This window comes from Ruditapes philippinarum, unplaced genomic scaffold, assembly GCF_026571515.1.
Source record: "Ruditapes philippinarum isolate M1 unplaced genomic scaffold, ASM2657151v2 ctg1627_1_1_1_1, whole genome shotgun sequence".
Taxonomy (NCBI): domain Eukaryota; kingdom Metazoa; phylum Mollusca; class Bivalvia; order Venerida; family Veneridae; genus Ruditapes; species Ruditapes philippinarum.
In genome coordinates, this window is record NW_026862749.1 from 294,517 (window position 1) to 321,520 (window position 27,004).

The following is a 27,004-nucleotide window of genomic DNA, read 5'->3' on the forward strand; positions in this document are numbered from 1 at the left end:
GAGCTTTAGTAGACACGGGCGCGGAATGTTCATTAATTCACAAGGAAGTTTATGACAGACTTAGAAATAAACCTAACTTAAGAAAGCGCTCCATACATTTACAAACAGTTGATGGTACTGCATTAAAAGTGCATGGATATATTGATCTTTCTTTTGAAATAGGCGGTATAAAAATGAGTCACCAATTTGTGGTCGCACATGACATGAATAGAAAAGTTATTTTAGGTAGGGATTGGTTACGTGACCACGGAGTGAGACTGTATTATGATTTAGGTTGCATAAGAGTAAGGCAAAAGTATATTCCTCTTCAAGAGGATATTCACATTTCACAAATTATTCATTTACACTTGAAATAAAAATCCCACCACAAACGGCAGTCATTTGTAAGTGTAAAGTTCGCCAGAATCCAAATTTTCCAGTGTCACAAACTTATGAAATATCTGAAATCGACATTGGGTATTTATCCTATGAACCGAACTTGATAATTCCTAATTCATTAGCCACGTTACAGCAGAATCGGACGTTGGCTATAATGATAATCAATAATAGTCAAAGATTCTTTACTTTGAGAAAAGGATGTCCGATAGCAAAGATATCGGAAATTAATGATAACACAATTTCCAGTATAGGCCAGACAAAAAGTATGTGGACAAAACAAACCCAAACGTCTGAAAATTTAAATAATATCGATGCGCCAATTGAACATAAAGATAGACTTATAATGTTAGTAAAGAAAATTGCCGATCTGTTTGCTCACAAAGATTCAGATCTAGGATGTACAGACCTAGTTAAAATGACTATAGATACAGGTAGTCATCCGCCTATCAAGTTAAAACCCTATAGAACACAGTTGAATAATAGAAAGGTTATAGATAATGCTATTGATGAAATGTTAGATGCTAAAATTATTTCAAGGTCAAGGTCACCTTGGAGTTTTCCTGTGGTCATTGTAGATAAGAAGGATGGTTCTAAGCGCTTTTGCGTTGATTTCAGAAAATTAAATCAGATAACAAAGCCCAACGCATATCCTTTGCATATTATAGATGATATTCTTGCATTATTAGGTAAAGCTCGATACTTCACATCTCTCGATCTTCGATCTGGTTACTGGCAAGTTGCCATGGAAGAAAAAGATCGCGAAAAAACAGCCTTTGCTTGTCACAGAGGTCTCTTTGAATATCAAGTTATGCCTTTCGGTTTGTCGAACGCTCCTGGAGTGTTTCAACAGTTAATGTCCTATCTATTAGAAGATCTAAATGATTTCACGACAGCCTATCTTGATGACATTCTCATATTTTCTTCAACTTTAGAAGAGCATTTGAAACACATACAAATAGTTTTTGATCGCTTGCGTACTCATAATTTACGTTTAAAGCTAAAGAAATGCAGTTTCCTAAAAAATGAGACTAATTATTTGGGATATGTCATTAACAAGAATGGTGTACAGCCAGAAGTTTCAAAGGTGAAGAAAATTGAATCTTTACCTCCTCCTACATGTGTGAAAGAAGTGAGAAGCTTTGTTGGTATGGCATCTTACTATCGGAGATTTATTCCTCATTTTTCTGATAAGGCAGCTCCTATTATTGCCCTCACAAGAAAATATGCTAAGTTTAAGTGGGATAATTCATGTCAAAATGCATTTGATTATATTAAAAACAACTTGTTAAATTGCCAATGCTTGGTTTTCCTGACCCATCTCGCCCTTACATACTGTACTGCGATGCGAGTAGAAGTTCAGTTGGTGCGAGTCTCCTTCAACCTTGTGAAGAGACCCGTTTATTGAACAATGGCAAAAATGAGAAACCTATTTACTTTCTTTCCCACAAATTGAATGACACAAAAGAAATGGTCAACAATTGAAAAAGAAGCATTTGCAATATATTATGCACTCCAGAAATTAGACCACTATTTACATAATAGTGAATTTATTATTTATACTGATCACAAACCATTGAAGACCCTGTTAGAGTCTCCAATTCAAAACAAAAAGATACAATTATGGGCGCTAAGTATATCAGGTTACAATTGTAAGATTGATTATGTGAAGGGATCAGAAAATTCCACTGCGGATTTGTTAAGTCGCTTGCCTCAAGATGTTAACAGTAAATCAGATAATGAGTCGGACTATGAACCAGATATCAATGAAAATACCTATTAAATTGGTGCATTAAACTCAAATAGGTTTAATCCTAAGCAGTATGCAAGGTGTCAAGTAGAGTCAAATAAAAATCTTGAGCCTCCTAAGTTTGAAATTGATAGTGACCTTGACATGCTCGCGGAACAGGCAAAAGATGAAGTACTGATGGAAACCAAGATTGCTTTACAGAATAATAAACTATCACAGGGACTTGCAAAACACCTTGTTATCATAGATCGACTTCTCTATTTTATATCTAGACCAGATGAAATTATACCGAATATCCGGTTGTATGTACCCTCACATCTACGCGAAACTGTCAAACAGCAGTATCATGACAATAATGGTCACTGTTTCTCTTTCTTTGTGCGACAGATCGTTTAGCAGCAACGATTGCTGAAGCCGGCTATTATTGGCCCAATCAATATAAGGATCTGCATAACTATGTATGGCAATGTCTTCCTCGTCAATCACGTAATATGCAAAGCATAAAACCTTTCAGTATGATTACTGATATACCACCCTATCCATTTGCAAAGGTTTCCTTGGATTTAGCTGGGCCTTTTCCAGTCACACTTTCTGGCAATAAGTACGTTGTGACGTTCCTTGATCTGTTTATCGGCTGGCCTGAGGCTTTTGCAGTGCCTGACAAATCTGAAGATACCATAGCTCATTTGTTATTGAATGAAATATTTCCACGTTACGGCAGTGTACTCGAACTCTTAACCGACAATGGCAGCGAAAAAGTGAACAGAGCAATGCAAGAAACCTTAAAATCGGTGAATATACATCATGTTACACTTTCATATTACAATCAAAAAGCCAACGGGCGCGTGGAAAGATTACACTGAACAATGAATGATATTTTAGCTAAACAAATAAAAGAAAATCATACTTCCTGGGATATATGGCTTCCCCAAACATTGGCAGCAATCCGTTTTAGTGTTTCTGTAAGTACAAATCGCACACCATTTTATCTTTTATATTCAAGAGATGTTGTATCTTTTATATTCAAGAGATGTTGTTCTACCTTTAGATACAATTTTAAAGCCTCGTCGAAAATATCTTGGAGAAGACCCGCATTTAATCGCCCTTCAAGAACAACATCGTTCATTTATGTTAGTTCATAATGAATTGAAGCGCTCAAAGAAAAGGCAGGCTAAATATCTTGATAAAAATGCTAAAGATGTCGAATTTACAATAGGAGATCCAGTATGGTATAAAAATCATCGTAGAAAAAGTAAATTTTCACCGCGTTGGGTACCATACTATCGCATTCATAAAGTAATGGGTCCTTTAAATTATATAATTTATAATCAACTTGATGGATCACTGACAAAATTTCATGCTAGTCAAATAAGGTTAGCTAAGATTGATGAATGTCAGTTGCCTACCGATACAAACGGTCGCTTATTATGCAATATTCAATATGTAGTACCACCTTATAGCCAATCTGATCACTCAAGCTCGGATACTGGTGGTGAGGTTAATATTCCCTTAGCTAAACTTGCTAAGCGCTATCGAAATGAACGTTCTGGTTCGAGCAGCGAATCTGACATTCCAATTTTCGAACGCATAAAACAACAAATGCGCGTGATAATATGTGCTCCGAGAGTGAGTCTGAACGGGAAACGTATCTCGAGGAAATTTGTTCTAGATCAGAGATTCAGTCACAACCCTTAAACATGCAACCTGAGGGTTCGGGTGAGTCAATGATAATAGATCATGTAAATCCGTGAAAAAAATAATAAAATTAAACAAGTAAAAGATTTGTTAAGAACTATGAGCGCGTTAATTTAGTATTATGTTATTGCGTTTTGTTGTTAGGCTTCACATGAACTTGCCATGCAGTTCATATTAGAAAAATAGACGTTAAATGTAGATAAGTAATTACAAAAAGTATATACCCGTTTTTTTCGAGTATGTATATAGAGAATTAAATCTTAATCAATTGCTTAAGAAAAGTACTTCTTTGTAATAAAAAGATGACCAAACAAAAATGAGAGTACTAGTTCTTAGTGCATTGCTTGTGAGCCTGATACATGGTGTTATCATAAAGGAAAATGTGATATTCCAGAACACTAATGACATAACGACATCTCGGGCAAAATGGTTAGCAACCTTTGTGATTGACCTGAGACCTTTTGACAGATTCCTGTCAAAACTGGCAATTGACATTTCACGCGCAGAAACCACAGCTGATGAAATTATTTCTAAGTATAAAAGTGATGATCATCTTGAATATTTAAATATATTCAAGGCTTTAAGAAAAGAAGTTACATATTTAAATGCAACACAAAACATGATCACAAACTTCCTTGATCTCAAATCACTGCGCAAGGCAAACAGAGGAAAACGTTCCTTAATTCCCATTGTAGGAAAAGCATTTAGCTGGCTTTTTGGCTTAACAACTGAATCAGATTTAGAAAACATTAAAGACAACGTGAACATACTTTCAAAAAAAAACAGCAACGAGTTATTCACGTTGTAGAACAGTCTATTTCTGTACTTAATTTATCACGTGTCGAGATAAAGGAAAATCGCCATAAAATAATCGAGCTTACAAAAGGGTTACACCAGATGGATTCTAATCTTAAATGTATTTCTAAGGCTTTGGAAACTGAAATATATCAGCAAAATTATTCCTTGACTTGTATTTAAAATTGCAGCTAGTCATCGCGGAAATTCAGCAGCTCTTACAATCTGCCCTCTATTACATATTACATGTGCAAAATCAAATAAATTTCTTAAGTTTCGGACATATAAGCACTGAAATCATACGTCCACATGATTTACGTTCACTATTAATGCAAATTAAGACACTTTTGCCTCCTATGCTGTCACTTATCGGTGATCCGATGACATATCTCTTTTTATTTTTTTCGTAATCTGGAATGTGTAGCAATACCAGATGATCAGCAGATACTTATCACAATTTATAATTTTATATTCCATTACTTCGATATCGATTAGATAGCGTTTTTGAAGTTTTCGCTATTTACAGTTTACATTTACCACATATTCCAACAGCAAACTTTATGATACCGGACAAACAGGACAGAAATATGCAAGACCTTAGCCTGGTGGCGTCATATCAAGTAGAGAGTAATGCAATGATGATTAATAAAGCAAGAACAAAGTATGCTCTCTTGATCACGACGAGTTTGAAAAATGCTCACACTCAAAGTGGTGTACTACCAAATCCCCAGTTTACCCTGTCAATCTTGCAAAATTATGTTTAATAAGTTTATTTTTAATGAATAATGACGCAGTTGAAAAGAACTGTGAAGTAACGGTTACTTTGGACAAGAAATTACCTATGGGAATTACTCTTTTTTTCAAATCAATGGGCTATTGTGACTAGAGAAAACCTAACATTTACAACAGTCTGTTCTTCTAAAAATCAGGAAGGGTCAAGACTTATTAGACCTCCATTAGGTATAATGCATGTACCTAATATGTGTACAGCTTCTAACAAATATATGACACTGACCTCGGCCTCTGTACGAAAAAGTCAGATCACAATAACTTATCAAGATTTCCAATTACTTCACAATTATAAAGTTACAAGACCTTTGCTCTGGCGACGCTTCGAAAGACATGTCCCGAACCTAACTTAGGTTCAAATCCCAAAAACCCTAAAGGAAGTTAAAGAAATATCCCTTCAAGGTCTTATATATGAATTAAATTCCATGCAAGGCCTTCAGGTCAAGAAAAATCAATGGTCACTTTGGCTTTATGTAAGCGCGGTCTCAATTGTCCATATTGTTTTCTCCCTTATTGCATTATGTCTATATAAAAAGGGTTAATCAATGATGTTATATTTTCGATCCTTGAAGATCGTTCAGCACGACATTATTGTTGTGTATACATGTTATGTGGTACCTTTAGTTTCTTCTATTTGGCCTTTTTCAACTTGGGTGGTTCAAGTATTCCTACTTGAATACTGTATAATCACCCTTAGGATATGTTACCTGCTTTTTAAATTTGTCTTTTGACGTCTTATCTGTGATATGCAGGCTGCATAACCTCAGATCCCCTTTTAAAATTCCATTTTATTTAGTTCTGCCATTGTTTTCTCGTTTAGGGCACACGCATTCTTTTACTTGGGGACCATACGCCGCTTTTCATGAAATGGCACTACTGTGTCACATTGAAGGTTCCATGATAATCGCCGTATGAACACATCTGCGGATGTCTCTAAATTCAAAATTGCACCATTTTGTGTTAAATGTTGAATTCTGCTTAAGCCGGTGCTAGGGGGCGTGGACGGTAACTTGCATTTTCCATTACCGTTCATGAACAGGCTCAATCAAACCGAGCCTGCAACATTTTCAATTTTGTGGTGTTGGGCTTTCTTTAAGGATTCTGTATTTCTCTATTTATATGATGCCGGAAAATCCCATATTCAGCTCACAGCATGCAGGGAAGGAAAGAAGTTATCTCTCAACCTAGAGAAAGCATCGAGATGCAGACGACATTGGTTTCAACCGAGGCGACACTATTTTCGTCCAGGAATCCAAATCTTCCTGTGTCGTCAAAAGATACTTTAGATACAATTGTGAAAATGATCTACCCAAGTATGTTTTAAAGAAAATGTCATCAAAGGTACAAGCTCATAAACGTTTTCGAATGATTAACTATGTTGTGAGTAATTTGTATATTGTGGTGCACAATGTATAGAAGCTACATTATATATATTATTTGGAATTTATAAACTAATTATACTTTTAACTGTAACATTATATAAACTAATTATTATGTCGTATGGATGTACAGCTATTGTGCATTGGAAGAAAAAAAAACAAGCGGTTTAACTAGGGAATATTATCGTTTTCATTGCACATTACGTTATGTTACTTTTAATTGTCGTAGAGGTTGAAGATTAAAACAAAACTGTTAGCCATGCCTAAAGACTGGACAAAACGAAATGGCAACCCAGGGTATAAAAAGGCAAATTTAACTTGTTTCGCTTCTTTTCCTACATTCTCAAAATTTCTGAGAAAACAGTCATCAAAGTGATTTTACAGAATCTCACAATTGAAGAAAGAAATATCATAGTAAAATGCTGAGAACATCAACTATAATCATAGCATAACAAAGCTGTCCCCCTGACCAACTGCGAAAGGAAAATTAATTTCGACAAACTTTGTTCAATCAACAACCAACACCGTGACGAACAATAGAGTAGTTAATAGTTCTTCATCTCAATGACTATAAAACATATGTGATTGTTCACACCGTGATTTATTGTGGATTATTAGAAATATAATCTTTAAAAGAATATACAGTTTTGCTGATTACATTGCTAATAGAATATTGGTGCTTTATCATTCCAAGAGGACTTCCATTAGTAGGACGCCAATAACTGGATTAATTTCCCGGAACTTTAGAACTTTAGTGACAGATTTTTCTTAATATCATATGTGTATATGATTAATCTTCGGAATCATTATTCTTAAGTTGACTCGTTCAAAGAAAAATATCTTGATTAATTCTGTACTTGTAGATTGACTCAGTTAAAAAAATATCATCATAAATCAAAGATCCGTAGAGAATCACTTAGTATTTGAAAAGATGTCATGTGTATGACATTCTTTTAAATTAAAATAATGTCTTAAGTGAGGGGCGAATCTGTAACAATATGCCTTTAAAGTTACAACTGATATTGTTGTTATTGTTGTTATTGGTTTATTTGGATTCTACTGATTATACTCTAGAAGATATATAATAATTGATAAATTTCTTGACTATAGGAACGCCTCCTTACTAGTGATTGGTTACTTGATTTCTGCGTTGATATTATCGATATACAATTCTCCTTTCGGAGAGAAGCGATAGAGAGATGGATTAGAAAAGATCATAAAAATAAATGACCTGGGTTGTTGTCGTAGTTATGGAAATAAACTTAGAAATGACTTTGTAGTTGTTGTTTAACTCCCATCCTGTTACACATCGAGGGTAAAAAATGCTACCGCCTTAAAGGCCATATAATATTATAAGGATAATTAAGACAAAGCAATTTTATACAAGTTTTCTTGAATGAATATTTTTCTGTTTTGAAACATTTTTTTTTTGATAAAAAAATATAATAAAAATACAATATCTTTTAAATTTTAAAGCTGCACGCCTCCAGGTGAGCAAAAATATTTTGATAAAGTCAAACCTGGGAAAAAATGTACGATTTTAGGAAAGGTAAAATATTCAAAATTCTAGTAAAAACTTACATGTTATGTGCGATAAATGGCTATATTTCTACAGCGCTACTAACGCACCAAAGGCTATTTTTGCATATTTTGACCTCTTTATAGTAATTTACCTCGGTTGTATGTGTCATTGATAATGTGTAAATTGCTTTCTCTTGGTAACTTTACAATAGTATACTATTAAATAAATTTTCAAATTTTCAAGAAAATTAACATGAATCTGGAGGTGTGCTGCTTTAAAGCCCACGCACAAGAATATTTTTATGAAATATTAATTGTCAAGTTCCGTATCCGGAGATAAGAAAAAAAATGTTAAAACGTTAAGACTATCGTAATGCATAATTTCTTTTTCCATGAGTACTTTATATAAACAAAAAACTGACAACTGCATTGAAACAAATTGTCAGTATATAAATAACACATGGTTGTGCGGGTAACAGTAAAAATATCATCCCGAGGAAAATACTGTTACCCCGAACAAAAACAATGTGATGATCTGAAATTGTCAACTAAATCTAACTGTAACAAAAATAAACCAAGAGTAACAATAACTAAACTGTCCTTACCTTTTAACTGTTTAAGTTTTTAGTGTACTTTAGGCCTACTTGAGAAGGTTACTTTTTCTTTTATTCTTTAAGCAAGTGATGATATCTACCAGTCATTAACATACCAATAAGCTGTGTTTTATTTAGAAAACAAAACACTAATCCATTTATAAAGTAATGATCTGTGAAATCTGATCCTTCTGTATCAAGAATATTCTTCGCATGGTTTTTGACAAAGTGCATTTTCAAATTAATGATGTTATCCAACAGATGTCTATCTGTAATGTTTCACTGGTTAAATTGTTAAATAATCCTTTGTTGCATACTTTAATCGTCTGCATGTTCCAGTTTGACGCAAAATTATTCACATTACAATAACTTCCGTTGAAAACGGATGTTAACTTTTTGACTATTCAACAAAAAGATATTTTATACGCGAAAAGAACTCAAAGGTGCAAAGAACTAAATTTTATGAGAGGAATAGTTACTTTTTGATGCCCTAGGCCCTATCGTCGAAAATAAGAATGAATCGAGAGAAAAATGGCGGCCATTTTATTTCGAAAATAGACCACGTGACAAGATTTTATACTGTTAAAAAATACTGTTACCTATGTAACAGTACAAAATTCTTAGTCACGTGGTACACTTGCATTAACAGTAAGAATAACTACATGAGGCCTATGGGAAATTAACATTTCGAAAAAAAGTGAGGGGTAATAAATTCTAACATTCAGGCTATAGTTAAAAAAATGACCAATTTTGTTGAAATTCATACTAAAGTGATATCAGTGAGAGGGATTAAACTAAAAGCGAGCTCGACGAGCTGGCCCGAAGGGCCTGCTCGCAAAGCTAGCTTTACGGTAACGCGAGTATCTGCTAGGTGATGGTTTTGAAAACTTTCGTCCGAAGTACCAAATTGGACACATCGCAGCTTTTCGAATTACAAGATAACGATAAAAGCCGATGTACTCTGATTGAAAACGGAAGCGTAGACTGGTGTCCTGTGCACTTATATGGTAACCATAATAGAAATGGGGAATCAGAATAAACGGAAGCAGTGTATAAAATACCGAATGACAATTTTAAAACGGAAAATGTAAAATAAAAATGAATGATTATTTTAAACTATTTTACGGTAAAAGAAAATCGAGCTCGCTTTGAGGCTTTGCCTTTTTCATATTATATACACATTTTAAATCAAATGAAGTCTTGCCTGTATTAAAGTATCGTCCAGTTATTAAATCAGATACTTACTCGACAAATATAAATATAATTATGCCAAAGAAAAATCTCTTCAAACTTTGTCCGGGGAGTCGTATTATACTTCATTCCTAATGAAAAACGCATCTGCGTCTTATCACGTGAATCTACAATGCCAAGAGCTTAGATATGTGACATAAAGACACCCTGAGAGGTATAGGAAATACCTCTTATCTTTTTGTGGATAGATAATAAACCTGTAGGAAACCTTAATAACAGTTATATGAATCATGCACCGAGCGTAAAAAAATCTTCCGGCTTAGAGGTCATTATAGTATTATATTATTTTTATATAAGATTCTTATATGAATATTTACTTTTATTGAAATATTATTTTGATTACTCATACAAATTACCATTCTTGCAAATATATCCCTGCCTTTGTGGGATTTGTTTCTGATACTTTCTGAAACAAATAATTTCTCAACAGTACAATTAATTTTGAAAGTCATATCTGACAGAAAGGCGTCGTGTGGTAAATAGTACAGCAAATTACAACTCAAAGTATAATGTCAAAACAAATAAAGCATGATAAGTGATAAAACAGCATCAACTCAATATAAAAAAAACGAAAGATGTTCATACTCATAATCGTCATTTCCTGTTAAAAAATGGTTTGAATATGTTTGCATTTCATTTCCTGCAAAATTCTCCATTTCGTTATTTATTACCATAGTACAACACAAATGACCGTTTCGTTAAACTAAAACTACTTCTATATAGATTTTCGTACTTTCAAAATGTAAAGGTCATCTATCTATTTATAGCTTTCGACTTCATGTACAGCATTAAAATAGAAATTACCCACTATGAACTACAAAATTATTAAAGTGTATAAAGCTTTATCTGATGAAAAATTTTGTAAATATTTAAAAACAGCAAAATTACTTTGTTTTAATAACCGTATGGTGATTTTCCGAAAAAGTTGTAACAAAGAATGACTGTGTTAATTATTACTCATGATTATTGTACGTTAATTAGAATTAAATGTACCGGAACAAAATATTCCTCTACTATTTTCACTTGGTTTATTGATTATTTTGGGCAAGTTTCTCTCAATGTAAATAAATAGGTAGGTAATTTTCTTTCATTTCTAGGTATTTTGTATCTATTCTGATTGTAATATAAACACAACTTTTGCAATCGTAACACATCAAAGATATAGCTTTATACACTTTTATAATTCCCTGTAGAAGATACAAATGTAAGAAATAAATTACCGAATTAGAGGGGTTTTTCTTACTTTTATCCTGCCTTCCCAGTGGCGGAAGGGTGAAATTTGTTCCAATTCTTATTCATTAATAAGGCATGCTGCGAATCCCCGGAGAGGAAACTAATATATGACTTTTTTTTTAATAGAAATTGGAAGGAATTCTTGATTCCGAATTTATTTTTAGCTATAAATCGAAGGGATTAAATAATAAAAATCTGGTCCATGAACACAAAAAATAGTAAACACAAATAGCTCCCCGCCTGTGGGAGCGGAGAACTACAAAATAAAGATCACCGTCCTTGTTATATAGCTAGCTATCTTCCTTATAATATGACAATTTTGCTTTTTTCAATGTCAGATAATCAATTATCAATGTTAGCAAGGTCTTATTGTTTCCTTGTATCCATATAACTGACTTGATTTCAAGTACATGTATTTGTGCAATATTTCAATATTTGGTAGTGCATCTTTACTTAAATGTCTACAGGGCACGTAATAAACAATTATCAAAAAAAATATTATTTTCGGATTTTATTGCATTATAATTGATAAGTAAATATAACATGAAAACCAGTCATGTTTCTCATTGAAGACTTAAAAAAATAAGAGTTTGGTTTTGTTTTGCAGTTTTTTATTACAATTATGTTGTTGTTTATCCTAAAGTTTCCTTACATCAAATATGAAATTTTCTTTCAATCATGACCAGCTAATCAAAACTTATGTAAATATCATTTTAATGTTTTACTCAGTGAAATAAAGTTAGGTCTTACACTTTTAACAACATATTTATTGATTATTTTTTTCTACAGATAAAATTAGATGAGAGGAACATTTGTCCAGGAAAATTTTTATTGCAACTTCCATCTTCCAGTCCCTTAACTTGAGAATAATATCAGAGAACACAGCCACAGTTACAGTGAAATCAATTTATATCAGCCACTGAGGACAGTAGAATGTAGTTTCCTGAAGTAGCTGAATGATTTGTAGTACAAAAATCTTAGTGCAAAAGAGATTTTTATGATTTTTGTTGTGTTTGACATTATGATACCATAATATTTTTTAACTTGTTTGAAACAAAGTGAAATATCCAAATTTCATTGCAGTGTTAAGTTTTGAAACAAGAAACTCTATAAAAACCAAAGAAGGAAACACAGAAGATATAAAGATTTTCATGGAATCACATTGTAGTCATATGTTGTTATGGACAAATGACTATAATGTAAAGATGAAAAAGAGGGGGAAAAAGGCAAAAATATAATATATCTTCTACTTCTAATAGCTTTGATATTAAGCTTACCATTTTTCAATTAGAATGTGATTTAACTCTTCGATAATTTGTACATGTAAATTTTCAAAATCTGGAAACAAAGTGATCCCTCGGAAGCATTAATTACAACAAAATTACATAAGAATTGCAGACTCGGCTTGATTGAGTCTGTACATGAGGGATAATGAATAAGTGCAACATCCCCCACGCCCCCCAGCACAAGCCTGAGCGGCACACAATTCTCAACACTTAATAGTGCTGGTATCAATGATCCCGAAGGGCCAGAAAAATATAACAACACTGAAGTGAAGTACGGGACAACTTTTTACGGCTACCACACAGCACTTGACATCCGCTGTTGTGAAGTATAAAAATCTGGAAACAAAGTGATCCCTCGGAAGCATTAATTACAACAAAATTACATAAACTATTGCAGACTCGGCTTGATTGAGTCTGTACATGAGGGATAATGAATAAGTGCAACATCTCCCACGCCTCCCCCCCCCCCCAGCCCCGGCTTGAACGGCACTTAATTCTCAACACTTAATAGTGCTGGTATCAATGATCCCGAAGGACCAGAAAAAATATAACAACACTGAAGTGAAGTACGTGGCAACTTTTTACGGCTGCCACACAGCACTAGACACCTGCTGTTGTCAAGTATAAAAATCTGGAAACAAAGTGATCCCTCGGAAGCATAAATTACAACAAAATTACATAAGAATTGCAGACTCGGCTTGATTGAGTCTGTACATGAGGGATAATGAATAATACAACATCCCCCACTCCCCCCCAGCACCGGCCTGAGCGGCACTCAATTCTCAACACTTAATAGTGCTGGTATCAATGATCCCGAAGGACCAGAAAAATATAACAACACTTAAGTGAAGTACGAGGCAACTTTTTACGGCTGCCACACATCACTTGACATCCGCTGTTGTGAAGTATACATTAAGTCTTACATTTGTTAAAGGAAATATTCTTATTCTTGTATCAGTAGACATTCACAGTGTAAAACATTACATTGTCCAAATAACTAATACAATCCTGAAGTGCTATTTTTCACTGGAAAATCAGTGTGATATATTTTCTAAGCAGTGCACACTATACATTGTGAAAAATAAGAAATTATTAAACTTATGACCTGCTTTTTGTGTCACTATTTGACATTTAATTAAAGCAGTACTTGATCATAAGGATTCATCTGCAAAATATGTATGTACTATTATTCTCTCAAGTCGATGGCTAGATTGTCATATCGCCTATTGTAAATAATATGCATGCCACTTGAGTTTTGTCTGTAGACAATATCCGAATGATATTGATGAATAGTTCTTGACAGCTGTTCATATGGTTGACCAATGATTTCATTTATACTTATGTACATGGACAGCATTGATTTTTTGCAACATTGACAATTTTGAAACAGTTCCCGTTTGGGTATGTTAATGAATCAGTAATGTAATTGTTTTATGTCAAGTGCAAACCCTAATTTTGTAAAGATATTGATAATCATATTTCGTAAAGATAATTCCCATTTGATCAAATGTCCACAGGTTCAATTATCTTTTTCCCATTCTTACCACCTTACAAGTTTATAACAAATTCATAGTCTGATGCCTGGTTGAAATTGTTTTGGACAGTCATTTACAGAGGATAAATTATCATTCAATTTAAGTTAACACAAAGTTACAAATGACAGGTTATTTATTTCGAACAAAAAAAAAATTTGTCTAACATTTTCACAGTAGTAATATTGCATTCAGTTTTCAATTCTATATTGAAGGTGAAAACATTCAGTTCATTTTACTTTAAAATTATTTCTATAACTATATATCTAGTTCAATATAAAAAATATAAGAGAAAGAACATCAACATACATCCAAGTATTAAACTTTTCTGCCAATTTCATTTGAACGTTGCTTCAGTTTGTTAAATCCTCACTTGATTTGCAACGCGAACAATAAAACAATCTATGTGCAGACTTTCTGGTTCAATCGGAATCATTAAACAATTATTTACCTTATGTAATTTAGTACTTTGTCATTAATTAACACAATCAATAGAAAGAGCATCGAAACACGAGGCTATCTGAATTGTATGAGGGGCGTAGCTTTCGAGTTTAACTCAGATTGCCTAGTGTTTCAAACTATGAGTGGTTTAATGTGGCAATAATGGACCATACATATTGATTTAAGTAATTTCAGTCAAAACTTTATAGTAAATCTATTATTTCATTCTTGAACGCACAATAATTTACTTAACATTCAATGAATATGTTGAGTAGTGACGCGCTAAGGGAATAGTGTTTTTATGTTGCAATTATTTGTTGATATACCTTTGTCAATTATTTTTCATCTAAGTTGTTGTGGACTTATCTATCTTCAGTATAAAAGTTATTCCTAAAGCTTCAAAACACCTTTAAATGTTATCAGTTAGAAACATCTGACTCGTTCTGGATGCAAAATACAACAATTCCATAGCTGCTACATTGTTCGATTTATTCATTTTACCCAACACAATAACTAGTATCTCAAAAAAAGATAACTTGTGTTTCTATTTATTAAATCAAAATTACACGAATAAATACACGGATTACCTATTAGTAGTATTCTTATCTCCTTAAATAATATGTTGTAACGTTTATTTTAATTGATGGTATACAACTGTCATAAAGATAAGAACAATAAAAATTTCTAAATAATCGCTTTTACAAAACCATACAAAAACGAAATGAAATGCTTTTTAAGTCTTACCGCTGTCTGCACCGTGCGAGTCAAACGCTTTTCCCAATCTTTTACGGGCCTTTTCGTCCATATCTCCTTTAAATTCAGCAAAAATATAAACAAATCGTTAAAGAACTTGCTGAGGAAATAGATATTATCAAGTGACATTAATGCATTATGTTCCTTGATTGGATAATAAAATGTGATGTGCATTCGTGCATTAGTGTAATAATTAATCACCTTTAAAGCTTGTTAAATTTTTAATCCTTATGTTCTAATGTTGTATCTCAACTACACCATGTTGATTACAATAAAGTTTTAAAAAGATTCACTACATAACAATATTTACGATATTTTGATGGTTCTTCACAATTATTTGCTAAATTTGTTTAAAATGTGTAAATCAACACTTTATAATTGCTAAATTTTTCAATTATCATCACAATATAATTATCTTAAAATGATTATTTCATCAAGCACATAAACTCCCTAAAAGGGTCCCACAGATTACAGACGCAGCGATAAGCGATATGGAGTGGTCATAACGAGACATTAGCAAAAACAGAGTGGACGGAAAATCTTAGAATAAAATAAATAATTATTTAACAATATTCTTCAATAATTTAGTTTTTTAGTTTTGTTATTAAGTGTTAATCACTAGATATTTAACATGAATGAACCTGATGAGGTATGTCATGATATTAATATCATATTATATATAGAGGATATTGAATGAGTGTAGTTTAATACTAAATTTATTAAACGAGTTGAATAAAATCATATTATGCGAGCCTCTGGCGAGCATAATATTGTTTTATTCAACGAGTTTAATAAATTTAGTATTGAATCTACACGAATGTGATATTCTATTTATCACATATATAAAATAAGAACAGTAAACTGTTAAAATGAGTATTTTTTTAATGACGCGCCCATAGTGAAACGCTAACATTAGCGCGCTTTAACGCTATGTTTCTATATAGCGCAAATGACGTCACGTCAAAGTGTTATTACACTAGTGTAATATCGTTTTTATTAAATGGCTTTATTACACTCCTGCGCCGCGGTTTATGTGATAAATAAATATTTTTTAGTTGCTTTTCTGTTTATAAATGTAAAAACTTAAAACTTACACTCTAAATGATATGTAAGTAACCCCGCAAAAATCAAGTAAGCATATAATCATAGTATCATACATGAACATTGTCAGGAGAAATGACTGCCTTGATCTAATTTAATCTAAGGAAAGATTTAGAAATCAATACTATAACCAATTTTCAAGATATGGGGGCAGGGCAGCACCGCCTGACATATAATTGAAATATTCTCAGTTGGAAAACTTGCAAATAATTGTTTAGTTTACACTTATTAAAGGTATTTTTATATTTTTCTATCTCAAATCAATATATACATTTAAAGAACAAACTATTAATTACACCAAAGACAAAGAACTCTGATCATTATTTGCACCAAACACAAACACACATCATTTATCAGCCACTTATACGAAATATCTTTTCACGTATACGTCTTTTATACACACCTGGCGAGCCCAAGATCTAAACAACTTATGACCAAACAAAACAATTAAAGTCACCACAAAATGAAGAACACAAAAATGAATATTTTTACAACTCTAAGAAACAGTATAAACCACAAACATTCATCCAACAATATTAAGTTCACACAATCTAATCAGCATCAAAAAGCAACTTAAACTAAAGCACCCAATATTTACAAATGTCCTCAAAACAAAGCATCAGCTAATATAATCTTGATCAGACAAAATCAACAAATTTCAACGAAGTATATCTTATCAAACAGATATAACTCAACAACCAAAACAACTAATTACAACCAACAAACCCTGATCAATTAAGATCACCACAATAACATTCAACCAACAAATCAACAAAACTCCCTTCAAAACAACAAATTCTCTTCTCAACAAAAAAATAAACGCTACACACTATCAGCGTGTCTCTCCTAAACGGATGTAAAATCTCTCTCTAAACTCGCATATTTCTGTGTTACCGATTTGACATTGAACATGTATATACGCACAGCGACTGGTTAAAACACAAATTTTACATTCCAAACAATATATCACTGTAAGGAAATATTAACTTGTTGTTTCATCTACAACAATATATCACTGTAGGGAAATATTACCTCGTTGTAAGATTCATACTATCTACATATAAACTGCATGATTATTCTGACAGATATTCCTAATATACTTTACCACTACACGATGGATCTACATCGTTCTTTCCTATTAAACTGATGGAAGCAGAAAGTTGCGCATCCTATTCTGAGAATTCGGACAGTGATGACGCAATAGCGTCGTTCTTTGTTGACCAGAATTAGGCACCCCTACCGAGCAATAACGACACTGACCGGACAGAAATAACGGACTTTAAAGACAATTTTGAAAAGGCGAGTAAATACTGCTAGCCTTAGCATGACATAATCGCCAGCTAGAAAACAAAGCATAAAAGGCCTAATGTTGGGCAAATCTACAAGTTACAAAGGTAGATGAACAGTTAAGACGGGGAAACAAAACGATTATGTCATGCAGAAGAAGAATTTACATCATACCATGCACTTGTTTCCACCCTTAAATTAACGGAAATTATTAAAGAGATAGGTCCTGCATCAGAGGCACGAGATCTTGCAGCCGATACATTCAAAATTTTAGCGTACGGAATAAATCAATCAAACGATGTGCGAAGGGAAAAAAATAATAATAAAACTGATCTTTTGTCATCTTAAAAACCATCGTGTAGCCAGCCTTCATCAGCAACCAAACTTTTTGGGAGAAAAAGAACATCTTAAGGAGGCAAATACTATCCCTACATCTACCAGGTAACCTTTGAAATCGAAAACGGGAGGGGGGTTCAACAACTACAACCATCACGTGCGTATCCAAAGCACACCGGCCTACCCTCCACAAAACAACAAACTAGTTTGGAATACAACACAGCATCGCCAGCAAAATCAACCAAAGAAGGAGAAAATGGGGAGGAAATAATAAATGTAAGTACAAATATAAATATCAGTGTCCAAAACACAACATACAATTTTCAATAACATTCGAGGTTGCTCAGTTGAATTAAATGAGATTCCATTGCAAACAATTATTCCTTAGCCTATTAACTTTACTACAGAGGAAAAAATAAATTTAATAGATTTTAAAAAATTGAAGTTATAGAAAAATTGCATGATGATTTGGATAATTAATCCATATCAAACATTTTTAAGACCTGAAAAGATGATCGTGCAAGAATAATTTTGGACCTTAAACAGGTTAATGAGTTATATTATAGAAAAACATCATTTTGAAATGGAATTTCTCAGATCTGCAGTTAACGTTATGAGAAAAAAAATTATGGCCTCACTTGAACTTTCAGATGTTTTTTACTCCATAAGAACTAGAGAACAGATTCAGTGTTATTTTGGATTCTACTTCAATGATAAAAAAATATCAATTGACAGCATTATTTATGGGGTATTCATCTAGAACCGTGTAAAAAGCTTATCTTTTTAGGCTTCATACTGTGTTTTGAATTCATGACAGCAAAGCTTACATTTGAAAAGGTGAAAGATATAGACACCCAATGCTCGAAACTACTAAACACCAAACGAATCACGATTCCCGGCTTTGCTAAACTTATTGGGAAACTCATGGCAGATGAGCCATGTTTAACATGCACCACTATATATCCGACAGCTCAATAAAATTTAAAAGAATGAATGGAAACTTCACAAGGGGAACAGTATTAAAAATATTGTGTTGCCAGATCCGAATACTGTTTTAAACACATTGCTTGCATCTTCGCTTTGAACACTCTTCCATGATCTTTTTTTTTCTTTGCCTTCTCTAATGTTTTCTGTAGAATTGATACTTTCTTCTTATTCTTTAGCAGACACACTACTTTGATTTTTTTCTAATTCACCACATGTCTTACTTTTCTTTTCGAATAACCTTTTTACCTCATCAGTGGAATGACCATTTCCCTTTCTTCTCAATTTGTATTTCAGTTTCATTTTGACGCATTACTTTTTTAGATAATTCACTTTCATCTTCAAACGAAAATATATCATTGTCAATTATTTCCTGAACATCTATGTCAAAATCTACAACTGCATTTTCGTAATCTGTGTTTTCGTATCTGGCCATGGTGAACTGAACTTCATCAATGGATATATGTTGTAGTGGTTCAAGGACAACATCCGTTATATCATCAATTTCATAATTTAACTCGTCACTGCTATTTTTCTCTTCAGAAATATTGCACTGCTGACATCTTCAATGTCGCTATTAGATATACTAGAAAGTTGAAAAGAATGTGGTAGCTCGTCGCTGCTTATGTCTTCAACACTACTATAAGGAGAGGTATGTTCCGTTCCATTATGTACGCTGGCACAAAGGTGACATTTGTGTGTTTTAATTAATCTCGTGGCCCCGAGTAACTTAGTCGTGGCCACGAGATAGCAAAGTCGTTGCCACGGGATACTATGCCGTGGCCACGAGTTACTAAGTCGTGGCCACGAAATAGCTAAGTCGTGGCCAAGAGATAATAAGCCGTGGCCACGAGTGACTAAGTCGTGGGCACGAGAGAGCTATGTCGTGGCCACGCGATACTATGTCGTGGCCACGAGTTTCTAAGTTGTGGCCACGAGATAGCTTAGTCGTGGCCACGAAATATTAGGGCGTGGCCACAAGTAACTATGACGTGGCCAAGAGTTACAAAGTCGTGTCTACGAGATAGCTAAGTCGTGGCCACTGGATATTTTGTCGTGGCCACGAGATACTATGTCGTGGCCGCGAGTTACTAAGTCGTTGCCGCGAGTTACTAAGTCGTGGCCACGAGGTAATTAAGTCGTGACCACGAGATACAATGTCGTGGCCCCGAGATTCTATGTCATGGTCACGAGTTACTAAGTCGTGGGAACGAGATAACTATGTCGTGGCCACGAGATAATTAACTATTCAGAATACACTATATATACTATGAATTTTTTAAACTTAACAACTTACTTTTACATGCAACATTAATCTTTGAAAATACTAAAGATATTCACTTTGAACTTGTCTTTAGGATCATATTAGAAAGTCACCATCCAAGTCCCATCAGACATTAATTTTCACTCTAGTCCTTTGTTGGGACAATTTTGTTATCGCATTGGTCAGTTTGTTGACCTTGTTTATACGATAACATGAGAAGGAATAATTCCTTGTTTATTTTGTTTGGAAGGGACATTGCCCATGGGTAGAAGATAGCCTATAAAGATGTTTGAGGTCAAGAGTCAAGGTAATCATGACACTTCATGTAAAATCATTGCCTGATGAATAATTTAGAATGGATAAGCCATGTACTATATAACCCAGAAAGATCATTGCACCTGATCAGTATATGACATCTAATAATTTCGTGGTCATCGGGTCAAAAATCAGGGTCACAGTCATGCTAAATGTAAAATTATTGACCAGGTTTAAAGTTGTATAAATAGCACTTTTACAGGCTGGTTAAGAAGGGGCATCCTTGTTCTATATCAAATGTCTGGTTAATTAGGGAAATTCATATAAATGTTGTAACCTGATTAGTTATTTATCTCTTAGCCACGACTTAGCTATCTCGTGGCCAAGAGTTAGTAACTCGTGGCCACGACATAGTATCTCGTGGCCACGACTAAGCTATCTCGAGGCCACGACTTAGTAACTCTTGGCCACAACATAGTTTCTCGTGGTCACGACTTAGCTATCTCGTGGCCACAACTTAGTAACTCGTGGCCACGACTTAGTAACTCGTGGCCACGACATAGTATATCGAGGCCACGAATAAGCTATCTCGTGGCCACGACTTAGTATCTCGTGACCACGACTTAGTAACTCGTGGCCACGACATAGTATCTCGTGGCCACAACTTAGCTATCTCGTGGCCATGACTTAGTAACTCGTGGCCACGACTTAGTATCTCGTGGCCACGACTTAGCTTTCTCTCGGCCACGACTTAGTAACTCGTGGCCACGACACAGAATCTCGTGGCCACGACTTAGCTGTCTCGCAGCGACGACTTGGTAACTTGTGGCCACAACATAGTATCTCGTGGCCACTAGTTAGCTATCTCGTGGCAACGACATAGTATCTTGTGGCCACGAGATAAATATAAACACACACATGTAACCTTTGTGCCACCGTCATTATTCCTTTTACATATGGCAGCTACATTGTCAGAATCACTGAAGTGATATGCATCTGTCATACCCTAGATAAATCCGGTCTTGTCACACATTTTGACATTGGTGTACTGTATGATATTTCCCTCGCTTTATCGGGCTAAACTCCATGTAGTTTTATCAAATGTTTTCGAAGTTTTTTCTTAATGTATTCCCCCCCCCCTTTGAACTCAAGTTTTGGACATTTAAAATATTCTAATGCAACACCGTGTTTCTCTTTGACATGCCTGACCAAGTTTCGTTTCAATGTATACACCTTTGTGCAGTCCAAGTATCACACTTGTACATTTTTAAACATAAGAAATAAGCTTCCACAAATAATCTATACAAAACCGACTGTTTTCACCGACAAAACAACTATATATGAGCGATAAACATCTTTGTCACAAAATACTTGCTTTGCACGCGCATTTCACGGACAGATTTCATTCTACATTAATGCTTTAACGTATAAGCTTACTCATGTTTACTTTACACTATTTGCTCCGTTTTTAGCACCCAAAAGCACTTGCAACTTTCGCGCCGAAACAAAAGATAAAAAAGCGTTTACACCGTTTTTTTTTGTAGTTTTGCAGTCACAAAAAATAGAATTGGACACATAAAAAGTATTAAATTTCTTATGCAATACATTTATTTTATCACAATTAGTACTCTTCTGTACATAATATAGTAAGTCTGTTCTCTACAAAACGCGGTCCTATACTTGTGATTACTTATCGTTTTAACAATCCTAAAAACGCTATTTTGCAACTTTTGCAGCTTTCCTCACCTTTTTTGGTGACGTGTGGTCATTTTGGTCCTTCACATGACCAGGCTCTACGTTAATAATTACATTCGCTGTTTCCATGGGATACTGTAGACATAATGTTCTACCTTTAACTTTCCCAGATGGTGTTTGATCGAATAAATCCATCTACACTATTGACAAGCTCACTTATATTACCTAACCTCAAACTTCCATTCGGAATATTGTCTTAGATTAAAACTAAGCTCTTCCATGTGGCAACCAATAGCTGTATCTAAGTCTACTCAACGTCTGAGAACACCACTGTGGAGCAAATGTTTGTGCTAATTTTCTATGTCCAACTCAGTAAACCAATCATTCCGAAAAAAAGTAATGGAACTCTCGCTGACTCAGTTAAAGAAGAATTTTCAAGACGCCCTTTACATCCCAACAATTCATCATCATCAATGTAAACACCAAGTTGAATCTGTAGATTGCATCTTTAATTTACTTGAAGTGACTCAAATACAAATCACCAAAAGCTTTGAGTTGCATATACGAAATCCAAAATGTTTTTAAGCTTTACTAAGTTCTGAAGACTTGATATCACTTGAAGCAAATTGTTCACCTTTCAGTTTTCTGGGGAAAAACCTGTAAACTAAGGTAGTCACTCGCAATAATTTTGTCAGAGTTGAGTAGCGCGGATAATCAATTCTAATGAAGCAGTTTTAGGAAAATCGTGTTTGTTTGCTCTTTCAATTTCAGCAGATACGTTGCACTTCCGCAGACTTTTGTTGATTTAACTTCTGTTTCCAACTGTTTCGAAACAAATACGTTTTCTGTCCTACCGAATTTATATACCGGTCAATCATAAATATTTTTAGAAAATCATTCAGGTCCTTGCCACCACAGTTCATGTTTGAGTAGTTTTCAAATTGAACAACCTCGATGGGTTACTTTTTGACTCAACATGATGATGTTGCATATTTTTGGGAGTTTTTATTTCCGGCACTCTTTTTCTTACAAACACTGATATTTATTTTGTTGTTGATATCCAATGAAGTGTACACTGTGAGTCTGTAAACAAATACGTTTCATCTACTGGCGTTTGTAAGTGTCCACGCATAAAATTAAGACACCAGTACTGCCATGAATTCTAGTCGTGGAATGCTTCCAGTTGCTATTAGAGCAAGACGAGTCTTTGAAAATATCAACCCGATTTTTCTTTCAGTTTCTACGAGTTGCAGCAAGTAGATCGTGGCTGTGTAATCTTTTCCAGAGGCATCACAGAAACACATCAGAACATTTTTACTTGTTTAATCTCGCCAAGTGCAAAACATCTTCGTATTTCATGCTGATATAGAATTGATGTCTTTCTGAATACATGTCCAAGTTTTCACATCTACATCAAAAAGATGTTGGTCCATTCTAACTGTTTCTTCCAAAGTGACCGAAGAAGCAATTTCCCTTTAAATGTAACTGGAGAATAGAGTCAAGTGGATCAAACACGGGTTGAAATTTGTTTAAGAACAACACGTTTTGTTATTTTCTCGGTATCTCAAAAATAAGATGTCGTAATCTAATGGAAATTGATTGTGGGTTCCACGTAAAACCAATCACTTTCATATTATTCCCGTTTGCTTTATCTTCAAATGTTACATTTTTAGTAAATTTTTACTATTCACGTAAATTGTACTTGTTTCCCGAAATATTTACTTTGAAGTAACATACAGCGCCTTTGCTGCAGCAACTGTTTTGGTTCCTGTTACCATATTATCCATTATACCATTAACCATAGATTCGCTTAATCCGTGTTGTAACACTCCAAATGATGATAAATGGTTGTTCCTAACAAAAAAAGGCTAGGAACAACACCAAAGGGTACTCTACAGAATCGGAATTCTTGTATCTTTGCTTGATTCATTGACGCCAAGTCGGCATCTTTAAACCAAAGAAAGCGCGTAACATATCTCATACTTTCTTGCAAAACAATTTGAAGGAATGCCTTTTCAATGTCAGACACAATGCGTATAGTATGAAAAAGAGAGAAAATAAGAATCCCTAAAGAAAGCCAACACGGCACAATTGAAAATGTTGCAGGCTCGGTTTGATTGAGCCTGTTCATGGACGGTACTGTCAAGTGAAGTCTGAATCGTAAAAGAGTTCCACACAAATCATTTCAAATTAAACTCACGTTTTCTGTGTTGGTTTTCGCAAAGGCAACGAATACTACCCTTATTTTAGTGCTTGCATAATTCAGCATTATAACGGGATGATGAGGCAAGTAATAAAAAACACCATCTTTTTTAGACCTATCAACTTTCTCTTTCACCCCCTTTGCTTTTTTATCCTGTATGACAAAATCGTACTTTTGCAACACTTCAGGATTATCATGTAACCGTGTGATCAACGCTATAATGCATCCAGCAGAAAGGGGTTTGTTATCTGGAAGATTTGGATTTCCCATCTTTCCATCTTAATAAATACCTGTTATTTTTAACGTCAAAAGTATCCCTTAAGTTTTGCATTGCTTGGTGATCTTCAAAAAATGTTAGATTTTCTGTCACACCAATTGATTCTAAGTTTCAGAATCTTGAAGGCCGGGTTTGGTCGGAATTGAATCATCCATATATGTAATGTTATGTGTTGTTGCCATGATTTCGAACCAGCATGTTTACATCGGTGGTATCTTCGTCAGTTTTCACTTATTCTACCAGTCAATATCCAACCAAATTTGATGATAGAACGTACAAACCCATTTGGCCCGCTCTCCTGTGACCTAAAATGATGTCAAGATAAAAATCATTTCCAAGAAGGAGTTCAAATGCGTCCTTTTGAATCTCTGAAAAAAAACCGTAACGCTAAGGTAAGGTTCCTCAATAAGTTCATCGAATTCTTTCTTTGTCGGATATTTGAATGGCTTTCTCTGAAATACTTGGTACAATGTTTTGCTGTTTTTGTCAATTTTTTCCATCTTGAGGCTAAGGTTCAACCTTGTTGAGCTAGTTTTGATCAATTTCGGTTTGTCACTTCCAAATGTTTTACGAGTTGGATTTTCTTGTTCTTTAAAATTTTAAATTGGTGGTTCCCCCGAAAGAGAGTCGATCAAATTATCCTCCGTAATAATTTAAAAATATGGACTTGCCCCTGAATATATTGGAGAACTTTATTCCCTTAGATTCTGTTCATACTTACACAACCAGGTCAAGTGAAAATGGGTGTTATATGCTACCTAGATCAAATGTTTTGGATCAAAGTCTTTTGCTTACAATGGATGTGTATTGTGGAATAAACTTACCTCTTCTATTAGATGGAATCAAAAAAGTACAAAATTATTTTAAATTATCTGTTAAATCCCTTATTTAATTGGTAATTATCTCTTTTAATGGTGTCTATCCTCTAGCCTTAATATTTATTATTTTGATTTATTTATTTAAATCTGAACCTTTTTTGTATACTTTTGTCTTTCTTCAATTAAACTGTGTAAGTCATTCCAATGCCTCTTGTGTTATCCTTGGCATGATTAAATTTTCTGTTAAAACACTTATTAATTGGTAATTATCTCTTTTAAGGATTTATCCTCTAGTCTTAATATTCATTTTTTATTTATTTACTTTAATTTGAACGTTTTATGTATACTATTGTTTTTCTTCCATTAAAACTGTGATAAGTCATTTTCATGCCTCTTTTTTGTCAAAACCCTCAGTATCTAAGGACTAAAATGAAAATAAGAGATTAAGTTCTCTGTCTTGTGTTATCCTTGGTATGATGTTTTTGATATGGTTAACATGTATAAATTGATATTTGTTTTTTATTGTTTTAGCATGTGTTGGATAGGTTAAACCATGTTATTGCATAATACTGACATACATGTAAATCTATCAATTTATCTATGTTATTTTTACTTGTTACGGCTTAAAGATGCCAAAGTATACATACTTTTAAATTATCTGTCATTAAAAGAGTAGGTAAAAACATTTTCATTCAAATAATAACTCTTTTGAGTACGGCAAAGCCATTTGATAAATATTATAAAGGACAGAGTCTTACCACTGAAACTCAAAATTTTATCCTGGAATGAAGATGTTAGTATCTCTTTCCTGTTTATCAGGAATTAGGTACGGGCAAAAGTTTTCAATAATGATGTTTAAACAATATAGTTATCGCCCAGTTATCTATAAGTGAATATCTCATTGCATGATTAGTTAAAAGTAATATGTAGTAAGCTATATCTAATTGGCAAAGTGTTGTTTTGTTTGTTTTTTTTTCATTTAAAATATTTTATCAGAAATCTCTCTGAATAATCTGTGAGCCCTTAAAAGGATTTTATGTGTTTGCTGAAAAATAATGATTAAGCGAGACTTAACTTCAAAGTAAGGTGAAGATTCATCATAATTTCATCAGACACAAAGTTCCCTAAGGACTCACATGCCCACCTACTACTACCCAAAACGGATTTCTTTAAATATTTTATCTTATACTTAAGATACAAACTTAAAAAGATGACCACACCACACCGCTGATCGCTGCGTCTGAAATCTGTGTGAGCCCATACGAACTTCAACAAAAGTAAAACATAGAAAATAATCCTTAAAGAAATCCAAAACGGAAAAATTTAAAATGTTGCAGGCTCGGTTTGATTGAGAATATTCATGGACGGTACTGTTAAGTGCAGACCACCAT